The following is an 18,869-nucleotide window of genomic DNA, read 5'->3' as shown; positions in this document are numbered from 1 at the left end:
GACTGACAACCGGAGAGTGAAAGGACTGGGTTTAAGAAGGGGCAGGGAACCAATCAAGTAGTCTGCAGCAGCTGGCGCCAAATGAGCGGGCACAGGTGATATTAATCAGTAATCATGACGGATAATGTATGTTCTGTTTGTTATTATTCTACAAAACAAGATAAAAATCAAACCTCAAAAGAAACAGTCCAAACGTAATTAAATTTCAAATTTTAGCAACATTATGATACAAATAAATACTGGATTTTACGGTCTATAAGACGCTTTTTTGGCAACATTTTGGGGTTTTCGCATCGAAAAGTGTGCCTTAATGTCTGGAAAATACGATAACTTGTAATACCCCCTGAACCCCGGTGACCACAAATAGTAAGAAAGACTTTATACAGTCAATTTAGGCAACACGATCATTAAACCTTTAAAAAAAACATGAAACTGGTGCAGGGAATTGCGTTTTAAACATTTTCGAGCTGAGATTTTTTTAAAATAAAGTCTTATCTCAAAAAGAATGTCTCACAGTATGAGTGTAACACCAGTGAAGTGTTAAAAACAAATCTAAAGCTGTGCCAACTTTCCAACTCCACCAAAAAAAAAAAATTGTCAACTTCAACTCTTTGATGCTGCTCTTTGATAGGTTTCTCCCCATTGAGACATCACCTTGCGACTCCGTCCGGTGTGACGCAATTCGTAGCAATCGGAATATCTGAAAAAAAATCAGATCAAGCCAATTAGCAGACGGAAATAAAGGAAAGCTCGAGAGATGAAACAAACCTCTCCTAAGACAGTTCAAATTGTATTTATTTCTTAAAGCTAAATTCTGCTAAGTGCTAGTATTTATGCACTATACAGACACTGCCCTACTTACGAACGAGATTCCTGACGATCCTTCTTGAGTTGAATTTGTTCGTAAGTTGCTTCAGTGCTTTATTTTGTATTTTTAAGGTTTACATAATTATGTTTAAGGCTTGTATAACAAAATAAATATTTCATAAAATAATATGCTCTATAAAAATAAATATTGATGTTACCTTACTTTTGAGAGATGAGCTTCAAGAGTTAGAAGACTTCCTCCTCCATGGTAAAAAGTGCCTGACAAAAAGTGATCAATTTTCTCAACCGCATCAAGCTTTCGTATTCCACTTTTATTTCAAAAGAAACGGCTTCTTTACACTTTACACCAACCATATCAAATGGATGCACGAGATATTGAACAATAAAAATGTCAAAGTTCTTAGCGCGCTGGAGATACAGTATCGAAAATTTACACACCAACCAGGAAAAGGAAGCCGCATTTCTTCTGCGGGGTGAATGCTGGGTGAGCTCTCACAGCACCACACGCTGGTATTGGCGGAAAGAAGCACTACAGTAATGTCCTGTACTCTGGAATGATAAAATGATCTGCATTTTTATATAGCGCTTTTCAAGTCAATGACTTCCCAAAGCGCTTTACAATGTGCTCCACATTTCCTAATAGCGGCCTTGCAGCCTTGTTAAGCGCTAACCTGCTTATTGGGGGTATGAGGGGTTCAGTGTCTTACCCAAGGACACTTCGACATCTAACACAGACGAGCCGGGATTCGAACTGGGATCCCTTGATCCCAAGACGAGCGCTCTACCTCCTGAGCTAATCGCCCTTGGAAAAGGTGCACACAATACAAAATCTAACTTACAGCAATGTCCAGATATTTTTCGACATCCCGCAAAAAAATGTTCGTTTCTACCGTTTTGCGTAAGTCGCATAATAAGAGGTAGGGGAGTGTCTTTCATCTGTAAATGTTATTTTCCTTCAACCCATTTAAAAGGGATCAAGACCTGGGGCCTCATTTATAAAACTGTGTGTCGGAAAGATCACTACATGTTTTTTTTTTTGTTTGTTTTTTTTAGATTGCTAAAGGTGGTGTACGGAGAAAATGCATTAAGTGCGTGAGAACAAAGACTTGCCTGTTTTGCTTTTTTACTTCCAATCCACTCTAAAATTGGTGCACGAAAGGGGACCTTCCTTTTTGTTTATAAAAGGCCGGGGGAACGCCTTTGATAAATATTTAAACGCACCGAACGAATAGATGGGAAAAGCCGAGAAAATAATCAAAAAGCGTATTTTTACAAACATTTCAGCACAACCTCGGGGAGGGGGGAGAGTCGATGGTGAATACTGCCTGTTTTTTCAAATATACTCTTTGTAAAAAGTAATATTTGTGGTTTTCTCTGCGTCATCCATTTGCCGTTGGGTCAGCAGGACCATAGCTCAAGTGAAAGTCTGCACATTAAAGGATTTTGTACATTTTGACTACAAAGGATTTTATACGATTGACAACAAATTAGATTTAATGCAAAAGATATTCACTGACTGAGCTGTAGTTCAATGTCAGAACAGGCTGTTCCAAATGCTGAATATTTTGTCTAGTTCTGTTGATAACAGGACGCGTGAGTGTGCTGACACAGAATGTTCCAGACATCAAGACGCTTGTCTATGAGATTGTGAAGCCCACGTTGGGCTTCCTTGGCACGCCCATGGGAGGAGCCGGCACACCATTCTGCGGGGAGAAGATGGCCTATAGGAAAAAAGCTAAAGGACTTCAGAAGAAGGCTTCCCACAGACGCCAACGTCACTAATTTGGCCGTTTTAGATGGAGTGCACTTAGTTAAATTGTTAGGGAAAATAAATCTGCCCCCGTGTGAAAATGTGGTTTTCCTGTTCATTTTTCCCTCAAGAAACGAGCGCGCATAAATTGTTGGAGGAATGTAGGTTGTGTTTGGTTAATGGAGTCAGATAACTAATTCGAACAATTTGGTAAACGGTACATTTTGATATTTAATTCCCAACAACATTCTTCTGTCAAGTTTATTTTTTATGAATACAGAACAATGCTTACAAATGCCGTATTCCTTGTTTTGTGCGTACGTGGTTTTTCATAAATGAGGCCCCATGGGTGGGCAAAAGATGGGCCCCGGGTCACATGCGGCCCATCAGGCTTTTTATCCAGCTTGCAGAACAAAACTGGTCAAAATGTAGTGATACTATACATAATAATGATATAAAGTATTACTAATGAACATTTTATGGGTACTAACTTTACCCCCATTGCCCCCTTGTATGTCGACAACAAAAATACTACTGAAGATTTACTAAAAAATACTACTAAATTGTTACAAAACTTAATATAAAATGTAATGCTTAAAATCAGTAAACTTGTATATTATTTTGCTTTCATTCTAAAATACTACAAAAACCTTATGAAAATACCACTACAGTAATACTGAAGTACACAAATACTACTACAGAAATATGACAGAAATGCTCTACTACAAAAATACTAGTTACAGAAATATTATGACAGAAATTCTACAAAAATACTACTACAGTAATATTTTTGAAAATTATACTATGGAAATACTTCAGATATACTACTGCATCAACACTACAATATAATGCTACAAAAACCTGTAATACTACATCTACAGTAATACTACAAAACTAAATATAAAAGTTAATGCTTAAAACCAGGACGTAATACATTCTTCTTCTTTAATTATTAGTGTTTCAAAACCAATTTAATGAAACAAATCTATTAAAAAAAACTAATATTGAAAAAGATGTAGGTGTCTGCATGTATATTTAGTCATAAATGATGAAGTAATCCAGGATTGGCCCCTTGGCCACACTTTTGAACCCATTATGTCTTCTGACTCCAAATAGTTTCCCTCCTCAAGACCATAGCGAAGAACAATATCCCCCAAAATTTGGAGAGTAATCCCTTGCTGTGTCGCAGTTTACTTTTCCCAGTTTTGCTGCTTCGAGAATTTTAATCGTGCACTGTGTCCTGCATTCTGATTGGCTAAACAGAAAGAGACGCTTTCTGTCGCCAACAAAGTTGGATTTTTTTACCGGCTAAACCATCTACATGGGGGTCTTTGGCGCTCTCTAGTGGCCTCCTGGCACTTTTAAATAAATGTTTGATAATCAAAAGATATATAGTTTCTGTAGCACAGAACCGGATAGTAAATGCAGTTTTCCACAGCCGCCACATGATGACGGCAAATTATCATATAAATCGTGTAGAGAAATGTTAGGTGAAAATAACAAACAACGTTTAAATAATTTGACAACACTTGAGTCTGTAAATTGGGTTTGTTCTTGAATAAATTCTTAATAAATAATTTAACAATAAATAAATGAATCCATTAATTAATAAATAAATGTTTCTACTTCAGGGGTTTTGACTATTACTGGACATTTTGGAACCTAACCCCCGTGAAAAAGAAGGGATTCCTCTATTTTATTTTAAATGATTGAAAGTGAAAGTGTGCAATAATTCACCACTAGGGGTTGTTGTAGCCTAGAATCGAGCTAAAACATGTGAAATTGAATAAGAAACACTACGGAAGCCCGAAAGATACAAAAATGCTCTACAAATCATATAAATTCTGACAAACGCCGGCTGATGATTGATTCAATGTACAAAAACAAATACACTTCTTTTGGTACTTTTGGTAAAAAGATAATTTAAATAGTTTCACAGAGTGACCGCCTTTTTTTTCTGGAGGCCATGGTTTCTTTTCTTAACATTTCAACTTGTGCAACACAGAGCAACTACCAACAATTAAAAATCAGGTAGCGGTGGTTAGCTTTAGGGACTAGAGAAGGACACAGAGGAAAAAACCTACCTGTATCACAGGACTCAGTTGTTGAAGGTGATTGACACTAAAGGACAAAGCAGGAGCAGCTAACTATAGCGGCTAGCGGCGAGCCTTAGCCTGCAACCAAGTATCTAACATGAGTGGCTAAAGAAGGAAACAGTGGTATAAAAGTGGAAGATGCCTTAATCTTCAAACAAAATCTGTGGAAGGCGAGTAACACACAAAGACAAAGCAACAGCAGTTAACAATAGCTGCTAGCGGCGAGCTTTAGCCTGCAGCCAAGTGGCTAACATGATTGGCTAGAGAAGGAAATGGTGGTAAAAAAAGTGGAAGATGCCTGAATCTTAGTACGTACTCAGTTGTGAAAGGCAAGTGACCTTAAAGAATAAAGCAGAAGCAGCTAACAGTAACAATAACAGCTAGCAGGGAGCCGTAGGCTGCAGCCAAGTGGCTAAAATGATTGGTTAGAGAAGGAAACGGTGGGAAAAAAGTGGAAGATGCCTGAATCATAGTACTCAGTTGTGAAAGGCAAGTGACCTTAAAGAATAAAGCAGAAGCAGCTAACAGTTGCAATAATGGCGAGCGGGGAGCCGTAGGCTGCAGCCAAGTGGCTAGCATAAATGGCTAGAGAAGGAAACAGTAGGGAAAACGTGGAAGATGCCTGAATCATAGTACTGAGTTGTCAAAGGCAAGTGACCTTAAAGGACGAAGCAGGAGCAGTTAACAATGACAATAGCCGCGATGCATAGCCTGCAGTGAAGTGGCTAAAGTGTGTGGCTAGAGAAGGAAACAGAGGGGGGAGTCAAAGATCCCTGGATCACAGACATCAGCTGTTGTTGGTGAGTGACACTAAAAGATAAAGCAGGAGCAGCTAACAGTAACAGTAACGGCTAGCGGCGAGTCATAGGCTGCAGCCAAGTGGCTAGCATGAGTGGCTAGAGAAGGAAACAGCAGGGAAAAAAGTGGAAAATATCTTATTGTCATGACTCTGTTGTGCAAGGCGAATGACACGGAACGATGAAGAAGGAGCAGCTAAAAGTAACAACATCCGCTAGCGGCAAACCATAGCCTGCAGCCGAGTGGCTAATGCGTGTGGCTAGAGAAGGATAGAGTGAAAAAAGTATTTGAAGATGCGTTAATCACAGGACTAGTCTGGAACGTGAGTGACACTAAAGGACAAAGCAGGAGTAGCTTACAATAATAGTCGCGGCTAAAAAAATGTGGCTAACATTAGTAGCTAGAGAAGGATACAGTGGGAAAAGAGTCAAAGACTCCTTAATTTTGGGAATCAGCAGGCAAGTGACACCGAAGGACAAAGAAGGAGTGTCTAACAATAGTAATTGTAGCTAACGGCGAGACATAGCCTCAGGCCAAGTGGCTAACATAAGTGGACTAGAGAAGGAAACAATGGGAAAAAAGCGGAAGATACTTTAATATTGCGACTCTGCTGTGGAAGGCGATTGACACTGAAAGATGACGCACGATCAGCTAACAATACAATAGCAGCTAGCGGCGAGACATAGTTAGCAACCAAGCGGCTAACATGAGTGGCTGGAGAAGGCAACTGTTGAAAAAAGTGGAGAAATGCCTTAAGCACAGACCATTTCATTCAGGGCTTAAAGCACTCTCAGGACAAGGTACCTTAGCAAAACGGTCATTCGGGCTTCCGTAGTTGTAGTCCAAAGATGTAATGAATCTATATGTGTTTTGTATAAACAAACGAAGTATTTTTACACGACTCGGGCGGAAGTGAGCGAGATATTTGCTGATTAAACGCAATCGCTCGTGCATTTGCGCTCTGAAATCAAACAAGGACATTTTCTTTTATGCGAACAGCATTAAAATCAACATATTTATTATGAGGCAGTTTTATTTATGGAATTTATAATCCGGATAGACGACCTCGTTATTATTTTAGCCGCACAAATAAAATTTGGACTCGGAAATATAAAATGTTTTATTGTCAATGATGGAAAAGCGGTGAAGTGAAGCAGGTTTCAAAATAGAGCACTTAAAAATGATATTTAATGGCGGTATGTTACATGTATTTCTCACATGGTCACACGGTTAGCATAGCCACACTAGCTAGAATAGTTAGCAAAAACATTTTAGGTAGCATTTCCCTTTTTGGCAGTAAATTGTAATTGTAAAAGATTGTGATCTTGTCCAAACTTCTTCTGGCCCTTCCTTCTTTCTGGGAAAACCAAAAGTACTGAGTCAGCTTTTTGGGGGCATTTTTCATATCTGCCTGTAGTGTAAAGTATCATATCAATATTTAATGTTGTTCTGGCCTGGAACATTGGATTGTCTTTCTGGGAAAAAATGCTGAGTCAACAAAACCAAAAGTGTTGAGTGGGCTTTCTTTGGGCATCTTTCTCATCTAGGGTACCGTACATGACTTTGCTGTTAAATGTTGTGCTGATATTCAATGCTGTTCTGGCCTTGAAGCGTGGAATGTCTTTCTGGGAAAAAATTCTTGGTCAACTAAACCAAAAGTGCTGAGTGAGCTTTTTTTTGGGGTATCTTTCACATCTAGGGTAATGAACCTGACTGCCTCTAAAATATCATGTTGATATTCAATGTTGTTTTAGCTTTTAAGATCGGAGTGTATTTCTGGGAAAAAAATGCTGAGTCAAAAAAAAACAATTCTGAGTGAGCTTACTTTGGGCCTCGTTCTCATCTAGGGTAACGTACCTGACTGCCTGCAAAATATCATGTTGACATTCAATGTTTTTCTGGTCTGGGAGAGTGGACTGTCTTTATGGGGGGAAAATGCTGAGTCAACAAAACCAAAAGTGCTGAGAGAGCTTTTTTCTTTCACATCTAGGGTAAAAACCTACCTGACTGCCTGTAAAATATTGTGTTGATCCTCAGTGTCGTTTTGGCCTGAGAGAGTGTAATGTTTTTCTAGAAAAAAAATTTTAGTCAACAAAGCCAAAACAGCTGATTCAGCTTTTTGGGTATTTTATCCACATCTAGGGTAACCTACCTGACTGACAGTAAAGGATGGTGTTAACTTTTAATGTAATTTTGGCCCGGGAGAGTGGTATGTCTTTCTGGAAACAAATGTTGAGTTAACTTAGCCAAAATAGCTGAGTCAGCTGTTTGGGCGTTTTTCACATCTAATGTTAGCTGGCGGCCTGAACGATTATGTAAGATCTAACCTCTTTCCCCATTTTCTTGGGTGGATAGACACGCAAACAAACAAAACTACATACTTAGTTCCCAAACAGAAACATTACCACCACTTTCAGTTGCTAGTGATAATCTAAGCCCCTTTGTGTAACATTCAACCCCAAGATGGCACTGTATTGTGAAAGAGCATAGCGTAGCAGCAAGATGCCAGACAAACATGGCGGAGACTTCTTGGTAGTGATTCCAATGTTTAAAAGAAATACAAATTTCTTGACCTATGATTTTTTGTTTTTAGAAAACTCAACATCAGTATAAAAGTTGATGTATTTTTGCCTAGTATTGGAATTTCTACCACCCGGAAGAAAATTGTACACACTGTCAGAGAGCGCTAAATCACACGGTGCCCTGTAATAATAAATCAAAATGCCAAATACATGACAAAATATGTGACAAAATGTCACCCAGAGTGACTTTGTCAAAAATGTAGGTGTCATATTTGACCCAGATCTGTCTTTTCAAACACACGTTAAGAATATTACTAGAACAGCTTTTTTCCATCTTCGCAACAATGTTAAAATTTGTCCTATGCTGTCTCAGTCGGATGCGGAGATTATAATTCACGCGTTTGTTACCTCCCGTCTTGTTTACTGTAACGCACTACTCTCCGGTCTCCCGAAGTTCAAAATCAAGAGGCTACAGCTGGTACAAAATGCTGCAGCGAGGCTTTTAACCAAGACAAGAAAGTTTGATCACATGACCCCGATTTTCGCTCACCTGCATTGGCTCCCTGTTAGCTTAAGATGTGATTTTAAGGTTCTGTTGGTAGTATACAAAATCATGCATGGACTTGCTCCCTCATATCTTTCAGATTTATTTTTATGTTCCAGTCCGGAGCCTTCGCTCTGAAAATGCTGGTCTACTAGTGATCCCAAGAGCCAAGAAGAGAAGCGCAAGTTTGAGAGCGTTCTCCATTCGGGCCCCAGTGCTGTGGAATGCTCTTCCCCCTGAGATTCGATCTGCAACCTCAGTGGAAATGTTTAAATCTAAGCTTAAAACACACTTCTATTCTATAGCATATTAATACCCTACATTTTGTGTTGACAATATCTGGTTTTAGATGAGGGGATGGTGTCATGATAGTCTGTGGTTTGCAATAATGTGGTCTGTGCAGCCCTTTGAGACTCTTCGTGATTAAGGACTATACAAATAAACATGACTTGAAAAAAAAGAATACAAAATACACTACGAATTACATGACTAAATAAATACACGGGAAAAAACAAATGAAAAAATACACTAAGACATACACAAAAAATACACAACGCAATACATGAAATAATACATGACAAAATTGCGTTGTATGTTGATGAGAAGCTCTTTTCTAAAATAGTCGAAAAGACAAACCTTCATCAGGAGATCCTAGGCTACTGCAGTTACATGATGGACTTTGTAGTCGTTTCATTTGACCTGCGGCTGCATGTTTTGGACACTCTGGTGAAGAAAGGGCCAGAGCTGTCAACCTGTGGTGAGTTGGGTCCAATTGTGGGGGAAGATGACCGTCAAACCCAAGCCTGCTGGGAACGTCTAGCAGAATCTCCTCAGTTTCAATTTACACCTCTGGCAGAACGTTGTCCATGTCTCAAGGGAGGCAGGGGACATTGAGTCTGAGTTGGACTCTGAAAGCATGTGAAGAGTTTGCCGAGCCCATGCAAAGTGACTTTGGAACGGCTTCGAGGAAATTCTGGTCCACCATCCGGCATCTTAGGGGGAAAGCGGTGTGCCATCAGCACTGTATAGTAGAGATAGGGCGCTGATGACCTCAACCCGGGACTTTGTGAAGTGGTGGGTAGAATACTTCAAAGACCTCCTCAATCCCACTAATACATCTCAGGAAGCAGAGCCTAGGGTGGGCTCTAATATCTCTGGGGCTGATGTCATGGAGGTGTTTAAAAAGCTCATCGGTGGCAAGGACCCAGGGGTGGATGTTGTGGGTATGTCATGGTTGACATGCGTCTGCAACATTGTGTGGACTTTGGATACAGTAGCTCTGGACTGGCAGACTGGGGTGGTGGTCCCTCTTTTTAAAAAGGGGTACCAGAGAGTATATTCCAACTACAGGGGAATAACACTTCTCAGCCTCCCTAGTAAGGTCCATTCGGGGGAACTGGAGAGGAGGGGCCATCAAGAAGTCGATCCCCGGTGGTTTTCGTCTGGGCTGTGGAAAGGTGGACCAGTTCTGCACTCAGCAAAGTACTCGAGGGTGCATTGGAGTTTGCAGATCCGGTCTACATGTAATTTTTAGACTTGGAGGAGGCATTTAGCCGTGTTCTTAGAGGAGCCCAAGGGGGTGCTTTCGGAGGACAGGGTACCTCACTGTCTTATCAGGGCTATGTGGTCCCTGTATGGCCGGATTCGTTTTCAAGTGGGAATTGGACTCTGCATTTTTTCACCGGTTCAGTTCATAACTTTCATGGACAAAATTTCTAGGCGCAGCCTTGGCAAAGAAATTGTCCAGTTTGGAAGCCTCAGCATTGAAACGAAAAGAAATGAAATGAAATGAAATGATCTGCATTTATATAGTGCTTTTCAAGTCAATGATTTCCCAAAGCGCTTTACAGTGTGCTTTACATTTCCCAATAGCGGCCGTGCAGCCATGTAAGGCGCTAACCTGCTTATTGGGGGTATTAGGGGTTCAGTGTCTTACCCAAGGACACTTCGACATGTAACACGGAGGAGCCGGGATTCGAACAGCGATCTCTTGATCCCAAAACGAGCGCTGCTTCCTTAGGCCTTGATCTTCTACAAATGCGATATTATTTTGATTTTGGTGGCAACTAAAGGTATTTGTACCCTTCTACTATAACACAACATTTTAAGAACAAGACGTGTTCGACTTAATATATTTTGTTGACACCTGGGATCTTGTAATGGCACGTAAAACGTAGCCCCCCCCTAATTAATGAATTTATCTAATTTCAGATTCACGTATTTTCATAATTTACTCCAGAAGTCAGCATAAAATGTGATTTTTGCCAAGCATAATTGCTGTTATGGACCATATAAATATGTGTTTGCTTTTATAGTTAGTACATTTGTAAGGTTTTTGGTTTGTAAAATATCTCCAATACAGGGTTACTAACACTTTTTCAGGATGGAAACTACTTACAAAATGATCCATCACCACCAGAAATGGAGATTCAAAAGCCATCTACCATTAAAAAAAACAGTCCTAATAATGGAATTGAATGCTTACAATATTTCTCAATCCACGCTTAAACAAATATTTTTTTAATAAAAACAAAAATATCGGATACTGCAGTGAACACCATGACTCAATTCAAAACAATCTTTTTTTAATAGCGATTTCGATAAATCGGGGAAAAATTGTATCCACATTACTCAAACCAGGCAAATACTTACATTTGTGGTTAATGATACAAATTTTAACATATACCTAAAAAGTGATTTAATTAACAGTATTTTTTTCTTTAATGCATACTGAGACACTGTCACGGTTGCCCATTGCCCCCAATTTGCCCCGCCCGTTTGGCTTCTCTCCTATTTAAGCTCAGTGCTCTCACTCACCCCTTGTCAGTCCGTCAACGAACCTCTGCACCCGCAAGACGTGTGTTTTGACTCTGTCCGGTATCCTGTTTGTGTATCCTGTCTGGTATCGATCCCGTCTATCTTGTCCTGTTTGATATTGGACTCCATTCTCCAGTGTCTGGTATTGATCCCGTCTGTCTTGTCCTGTCAGATACCTTGCCACAATCTTCAGTATCGGGTATCGTTTCCATCTATCTTGTCCTGTTTGATATCTCCAGTCTCCAGTGTCTGGTATTGATCCCGTCTGTCTCCTCCTGTCGGAAACCTTGCTACAATCTCCCATATCCGGTATCGATCCCACCTGTTTCATCCTGTCCGATGTCTTTCACCAGTCTCCAGTTTCTGTTATCGATCCCGTCTGTCTCGTCCTCTCTGATATCTGTCTCCAGTCTCCTGTATCTGATATCGATCCTGTCTGTCCCGCCCTGTCTGGTATCTGTCTCCAGTCTCCTGTATCTGATATTGATCCTGTCTGTTCCCTCCTGTCCGGTATCGATCCCGTCTGTCTGGTATCTGCTTGTGTATCTGATATCGATCCTGTCCGTCCCGTCTTGTCCACTTTTGACCTTGTCTGTTCGGTATCTGCTTGTGTATCTGGTATCAATCCTGTCTGTCCCGTCCTGTCCGGTATCGACAACGTCAGTCCAGTATCTGCTTGTGTATCTGGTATCGATCCTGTCCGTCCTGTCCTGTCCACTATCGACCTTGTCTGTCCGGTATCTGCTCGTGTATCTGGTATCAATCCTGTCCGTCCCGTCCTGTCCACCGTCGACATTGTCTGTCCGGTACCTGCTCGTGTATCTGGTATCGATCCTGTCTGTCCCGCCCTGTCCACTGTCGACCTTGTCTGTCTGAATCTGCTCGTGTATCTGGTATCGATCTCGTCGTCCTCTGGCTTCCTGTTGTTCCACGCCGGACTGCTGCCTTTCTTCTTCCGCCCAGCGATCGCCAAATAACTGGCGTTTGAGTTAAGGTGCTTGACTGCCCCATTCCCGTAAAATAAAGCTTGTGTGAGAAACGTTATGCATCCAGGTCCTCCTCTTATTCTGGTTCTGACATACACTCCAACATCATACATTTTCCGATATATTCATGTAAAGGCATATATTACATTTTATTTGGAGTCCGAATCGTTAAATGCTTATTACCTGCTTCAATATTACCATGATTTTAAAAATACCACCACGAAAAACCCCATAGAACCTCAACTCTATTACAAAATACCATTAAACCATTAAATAAATTATGTAATTTTGATTACTGTACTGCATACCCACTTGCAATATTACTGCCTCTAACACATAACACATGCCAGAGGCGGCGCAGATTTAAACAAAGCTCTAAAAGATGACATAAAAGTGTTTCCTGCGGGATCAATAAGCATATGAATTATGCATGCGCTATTACTGTACAAGAAAAGCTCATCAAAGGCAATATAACCTCCCTTTTTTTTTTAAATGATTCCGTTCAAGGGAAATGGCGTTCCCTGTTTTCCATATAGTGTTGAATCCGTCTTTTTATATCTAATAGACCCCGGGAAATTACATAAATACATTCTGAAGTGGAGGTCGCAGAGTGAAAATGCCGTAAAGCGGGGGATAGAAACCTATGGTAATTAGCTAATGTGTTCCAGTACTTAGTACATCAAATTTAGTACTTATGTTTAATATATGTGCATATGATTAAATTTAAAATAAATATACATGTAAAGGAAAAACGGATATTTTCTTTACCATTGGCGTGGCTGTTTAAGTGGTCAAGTAGAGCAGCAGATGGATGCACTGGGGGGAAGAGATAGCGATTATGGAGTAGATTCATTTAATTTACATCCTAATTACATTAACGGTCATTAAATAATAAGATACATCAGGCCCTTTGAGGACAGCCATTACACTGATTCGGGGCGGCAGTAGCTCAGGAGGTAGAGCGATCATTTTAGGATTAAGGGATCCCAGTTCGAATCCCGGCTTGTCCGTGTTACATGCCAAAGTGTCCTAGGGTAAGACACTGAACCTCAACACCCCCAATAAGCAGGTTAGCGCCTTACATGGCTGCACAGATCACGGCCACTATTGGGAAATGTGAAGCACAATGTAAAGCGCTTTGGGAAGTCATTGACTTGAAAAGCGCTATATAAATGCAGATCATTTCATTTCATTTCATTCGGCCCTTGGTGAAAAATGTTTGACACCCCTCGTTTAAAGAATTGCTGGAAAACAGTCAGTCAAACAGCCCGGGTGGGCAGGCGCACAAGTCGATGTGTCTACCAAACCAATCTGTGAACCAAAGCTACATGCACAACAAGTACTTCAGCAACTCATCACAATGAGAAGAAATTCATCAATTGAAACGGACTATGAGAAAAGTCAGAAAAGCCAAAGAAATGGTGATTACCAGTGGGTGCTCCGTGTATTGTTACCGGGTGTGGGAAGAGACTCAGGCAGCGTCGAGAAAAAGCAATGGCTGTATATCAGGCCTATGGCTACGAAACAAGCCACCCCTGTCGAGCCTGTATCTCACAAACGCCAGATCCATGACCCATGACCCATGAAACAGATGACCTAGAGCTACGAAACCACTACATTCTAGAGTCTAGAATCAAGACCAGTGTTTTTCAACCAGTGTGCCGGGGCACACTAGTGTGCCGTGAGACCTTGACTAGTGTGCCGCTGGAATTTTCCCAATTTTATCTTTTCAAAGAATCAGGCCATGATTCAGTATTTTTGCTTTCTTTAGACAAGGAACTGTAATAGTCACCCATATCAGTAGGTGGCAGTAGATTTTTATATACTTTTTATTACTAATTATCTGCTCATGAGGTAGCACAGTAGATTTAACAACTTAATTTGTTTAACAAGCAGTTTAAGATTGCACTGTAAAAATAAAAACATAAATAAAGCACATCATTCTTTTTTTATTTTATGTATTGTTTTATTCTTTTGATATACTAATTATCTGCTTACAAGGTAGTATAGTGAAATATTTGACATAACTTCATTTTCAAACATTTTCGATGGACGGTGCACCTCGGAACTTTTTTATAAATAAAAGTGTACCTTGGTTGAAAAAGGGATTGAAAAACACTGATCTAAACGGTTGTATTTTAATTAATACGGAGACCTGGCTCAATTCAATGATAACTGTTTCTAGCATGAAGCTTGCCAGCTAACCAGCTGCTCTCTAAATCTGAAAGGAGAAGCCCTCCAATATTGCTCTTCTTTTACACAACAATGAAAAACAATTAAAAAAAAATTCATTCAACTCTAGTTCTGTGTCCTTTGTTTTTATTTGTAGATCTATGCTTGTTATTTTGTTACAGTTGGATACTCTCAGTCGGTGAGGACATCATTTCGAGGTGAGTTTGACCCATTTAATTTGTGAATTTTCATGTTTCATATGTTCTGCCCCTCATATCCATCCATCTATCTATCTATCTATCTATCTATCTATCTATCTATCTATCTATCTATCTATCTATCTATCTATCTATCTATCTATCTATCTATCTATCTATCTATACTGTATCTCTTTCTTTCTCCCTCTTTCTCTCTCATTTATATATATTCAGGTATATATGTATATATATTACCTTCCTTTGGGTGTTGGCATTGAAGTTAGTATTGTTTTCTCTCTGCAAGGACTTGACATCTCCCACGCTGAGAATTGTCGGCATTTAATCAGCTTTCCCCAGGACCAACTTGACTCTTTGCCCCCCCTCCCTGGTCCACATCATCATTATCTTCTCGGCAGGTTAAACGTTTCTTTGCACAATCACACTCCCTTCATCTACAAGTCGGAGTCCATTTCCTTCCCTCGCTGATTATTCCGCTTTTATTCCAGCTTTCGGACGACCATAATTGGCAATAAAAAGCAACACAAAACGATAAAGTGGCCTTGGGGTCCAGAGAGGGTCATGTAATAGAAGCACCAAAAAGTCCATAATGGTGAAATATTTTCCCCTGCAGGGCTCGCCGACTCTTTGCCGAGGACTCGTTTAAAACAAACAGAGAAAGCGGCTGTCGGCTTGATCTATGGCGAGGTAACGGCGCCCGGGCTTGTTTGCTCCAATCGGGCTTTTTAGGCTTTTGTGTGGACTCGGATTGCTGTTGCTGTAGAACAAGTGTGATCGCACTCGTGTGGCATGTGAGCTACTTGCAAAATGACCACCTCTGGCAACGTCGTATTCATTGATTTCTTTAAAACAACCAATAAGATCAAAATATCAAAGTCCATCCAATAAACAAAAATTGCATTTAATTTAAAAGTAGATTAAATGTCAGAACCAGCACAAATGGTAGACCCAATCGCGTAAAGTTTACTCACAAGTTTATTGAAATATAGAGGAAAGTCAGCGCCAGCGATTCAGTGCTCGCGGGAAGTGGATCTTCCGGAGCGGGAGATCGTAGCGTCGTTAGAAGGAAAAACAGGTCGTTAGCTGGGACGAGAGATCATAATGTGTTCGGGGTCAACAAACGGGTCTTAGCAGGACACAAACGGGGAACTCGAGTGGAAAACAGGTGACAAAACCGGACCGACGGGAGTCAGAGTCAAAAATGCTTGCCTTGTGAAAATAGAGGTTCGGTGACGGACTGACAACAGGCGATTGAAAGGACTGAGTTTAAGTAGGACGGGGAACCAATCAGGTAGCCAGCAGCAGCTGGCGCCAAACGAGCGGGCACGGGTGAAAGTCATGAGTAGTCATGACATTAAAATAATCAACGTAAATTCAATTGCTTTAATAAACAATAAAATAAAAAAAATCATAAATCAAAGAAAGGAAGCACATGTAGCACATTTAAAGCCCCAATACTTATCTTAACAGGCTCTGCAGGCAGATAAACAAGCTAGCCCATGAACTCGAACAAAGGAGACATTGCATATTGTAGCCAGTGTTTTGCCCCCTTTTTAAGGGGAACATGCTTTTAATGTGAGACTTAGTTCCCAAAATACTGTCTAATTTCATTCTAAAGGACACAATCCTCCAAACTTATTGTATTTTCGCTTTAAATAATAGATTATGCAGTTCATTGATATTGATAATGGTTAATGATTGATCCAAATGAAAAATATAGACATACAAACGACGCAACGTGGTTTGGTTCTCAACAAACTATGATTTATTTACATGGTGGTGAAAATCAAATTAAAAACAAAACAAAACCAAGGACATTGTTGACAAGAGATCTCGCAGTGATTAAGAAGGGGAGAGGGAGGGGAGAAATTTTATAGTGGTTGAAAGTACTGATTGCCAAGCCAAGTTTAAGATAATTAACTTGTTTCATTGATTGGAATTACTTAAATGCATGCTGGAATGGTTTTATTTAGGCCTAGCATCAAATGGTTTGTTGCGAAAAAATATTTTTGGGTTACCTTTTGGTCAGACCAAGCATCACATGGGAGACAGGGAGAAAATACAAATTTATTTCTCAAGTAGACTCCATCGGCTGGTGCTTTCAGTCAATCAAGAGGGTGCGAAAGAACCACGGACTAACCAAGCCTCGTAGTTGGAGTGCTCCAGGCTTCCTCGCTGAGGGCCTAAGGCTATTGGTTCGGGCCTTCTTTGTACCCATTGTCCAATGGGGTAAAGGCCACCCAGGTTCCCCCTTAGGGCAGCTGTCCTGAAAGCAAGAACAAAGAGAGAGGGATAGAGCAGAGGTAGCCGTCTGCCTTTTTAAATGCAGATGAAGTCATCGTTCACTGGAAGCGTGTTCCGTGACCGGTCGAAGTTTCCTCTTGACGCTTTTCAAAATAAAGTTCTCCAATTGACTGATTGATTAATATGAAAACATTTCAGGCACAGGCAAATTCGGACACACAACCCAAAAAATCTCTGGCATGAATCATGATGACATACAAAGGTGGTGTTCCCTACAGTACCATGCACAATTTGTTGTGCTAAAGCACCTGACCCTTTTCCATCTTTCTCAAAGATGTTTGCTTTTGTTCCTCAATTATTATTAAAAGATTGACTTAGGTCAATCATGAGTGACATGGTCTTTTGGAAAAGTATTTTATTTTGTTGTATTACAAAAAAAGTAACATAGCAAAAAAAACACCAGGGAGCTTAAGTTTTTATTTTCTCGCACTTAAGGGCAAAGTTCCCATTTTTTATTTAAGAGTTAACATTTGGAGAAGTAATTTTGAAAATAATAATAGGCTGGACTGACTGACCCCACAAAGATAGCCCACAAACTATTTCCCCTGCTTGAAAGTGTGGACAATAGGTGGTGCTAAAGACCTGCTTCGCTGCAGTCTTTCAGAAAAAAAAGTTTTGGGAAAAAGGTAGAAAGTTCTTTTTCTCCAATATTTTTTTTAACTCAAGTCAATAAAGTAACGCCATTAATACTTGTGCGAAATGTCAACACTTGTTTGTTACATAAAAGAAACAATACGGCAAAAAGAAAAACAAAAATAAACTGGAAATTCCTGCGATTGGCTGGCAACCAGTTCAGGGTGTCCCCTGCCCACTGCCCGGAGATGGCTGGGATGGGCTCCAGCCCCCCCGCGACCCTAATGAGGATAAGCGGTACGGCTGATGAGATGAGATGAGATGGGAAACTGGAAATTCAATTTGTAATTTCTAAACAGTTGCATCTGAAAACAAAACTGTAAAAATGATTTGCTATTCATTTTCGTGCTCTGGCTTTAATTTAATATCTTCTTTTATATTAAATGCCTTATTTAAATGATGTATTATAATATTTTCTGTTTTTGTTATTTGGCTCTACTTTGACCTTAGATGTGTAGTTCGTTATATTTTTAGAACACTAAAATAATTTCAAAGTAATTTTACGGAGGTTGGATTAAATGGTTTATATGGTTTGATTTTATCTGATATTTATATTCCTTAAGTGTTAAGTGCTTAGTCTTTACCTTGCCATAGTTTATTTTTCGTATGGATTTTTTTATTTTATCTATTTCCCCATTTTGTGTGTGACTCTGTGTATTTGACGTTCTAAGACGTATAGTGGGTGAAAGTTGGGGATATTTTTTTCACTGTATATTGAATAAATATGTTTTTTTTTTAATTTCGATTTGATATTGTTGTACCCATATGAATATATACATATCAACATACATTGTTTTGTTTTGTCTTTCATTTGTTCATGTGTTTTTGTTTTTTGTTGGGTGGAATCCCAATTTTAGAAACTTTCGATTTTATTGAGAGGTTTTGAGTTTTTCCTTGCCCTCATGTTGGTTGAAGATCAGGCGATGGTGTGATTGTAATCCTGTGCAGTCCTTTGAGACATTTTTGTGATTAAGGGCTATATAAATAAATGTGACTTGACTTGACTTGTCTTCCTTAAAACTTTAATATTATTCCAGTGAAAATAATGGATGGAATTATAAAATAACAGTTTCCTCATCTCTCTTCAGATGCAGGAAGAAAAAAGTTGTAATGACAATAAACGGTCGGTACATGTCGCACTCCTGTTCTTGCGTTCATTCCAGTGACACAGCGCATCTACAAACCACGCCCAATCGACTCGAAT

At 39.8% G+C, this 18,869-nt stretch overlaps 1 long non-coding RNA gene across 1 annotated transcript; it reads right to left on the bottom strand.

The window, feature by feature from the left end:
• Positions 1–436: 436 nt before the first annotated feature.
• LOC148372198 (uncharacterized) lies at positions 437–1,087 on the bottom strand. Its single transcript, XR_015849651.1, has 2 exons — positions 1,031–1,087; positions 437–700 (listed from the first exon to the last, which is right to left on the bottom strand). It is a non-coding gene; the product is annotated as an uncharacterized LOC148372198 (long non-coding RNA).
• Positions 1,088–18,869: the final 17,782 nt, after the last annotated feature.

This window comes from Urocampus carinirostris, chromosome 2 (genome assembly GCF_059441175.1).
Source record: "Urocampus carinirostris isolate Australia breed hairy pipefish chromosome 2, RoL_Ucar_1.0, whole genome shotgun sequence".
In the NCBI taxonomy this organism is placed as follows: Eukaryota; Metazoa; Chordata; class Actinopteri; order Syngnathiformes; family Syngnathidae; genus Urocampus; species Urocampus carinirostris.
Note: the sequence above shows the minus strand (reverse complement) of the source record. Positions and strands in the feature narration are given on the sequence as shown.